At 31.4% G+C, this 800-nt stretch overlaps 1 non-coding gene across 1 annotated transcript; it reads left to right on the forward strand.

The window, feature by feature from the left end:
* Window positions 1–638: 638 nt before the first annotated feature.
* Window positions 639–710, forward strand: TRNAP-AGG (transfer RNA proline (anticodon AGG)). The gene has a single exon. It is a non-coding gene; the product is annotated as a tRNA-Pro (tRNA).
* The last annotated feature ends 90 nt before the right edge of the window (window positions 711–800 follow it).

Consider the following 800-nt stretch of genomic DNA (forward strand, 5'->3'; position numbering starts at 1 on the left):
CACAAATACCAAAGAGATATGCACATAACCCAGAAATTCTGTATTTGTCTTACACAAATAATATTTTTGGATACATAATATTGGAAAAGGTATGAGGAAATGTAAGAACACAAATTTTGTCAATAGTTTTATGCAATGGATAAATGAGGCAGATTCTATGTCAAGTATTGTCAAATAACTAGCAAAAGAGTATTCTAACTTACTAGCTTTGTCGCACACGCGAAGCCCAGGCGATGAAACTTTTTTTTTTTTTTTTTTTTGTCTAATGTTATAATTTTCTTTTGAAAAATGGATAAATTTGTTTGGAAGACATGGATTAGTAGGAGAGTATCCTATTTTGTAAACATTTTAAGTGGAGTTGAAAAAATATTTTTACTGAATTGTTCTCAAGTTTTTTTCCTTTTAAACGTATGGTTTAGAGATATTTTTGAACTACATAAAAATTCAATCCAAAGAGAGAAATCATCTTATAAATAATATAGATAACAAAAAAAAAATAAACATTTTCGAATTTATGGAATTAAATTAATAGCCGCTGTGCCAGAGGGACTGACCATGGTAGAAATGATCTGTGGGGCATTGCGTTTGGAAGCGTCAGCTATTTTGAATAATAATATAAAGTATGTTTAGACACGTAAGGGCATTTGGTCTAGTGGTATGATTCTCGCTTAGGGTGCGAGAGGTCCCGAGTTCAATTCTCGGAATGCCCCCTATCATTATTTTTTTGTTTACCGGATTCCTTTTGGGCCTTACTTTTTTTTTTTTTTTTTTTTTTTTGATTTGCCCTTTTGGGCCTTACT

The sequence above is a fragment of the Quercus suber genome, unplaced genomic scaffold, assembly GCF_002906115.3.
Source record: "Quercus suber isolate HL8 unplaced genomic scaffold, Cork oak 2.0 scaffold_1240, whole genome shotgun sequence".
NCBI lineage: Eukaryota > Viridiplantae > Streptophyta > Magnoliopsida > Fagales > Fagaceae > Quercus > Quercus suber.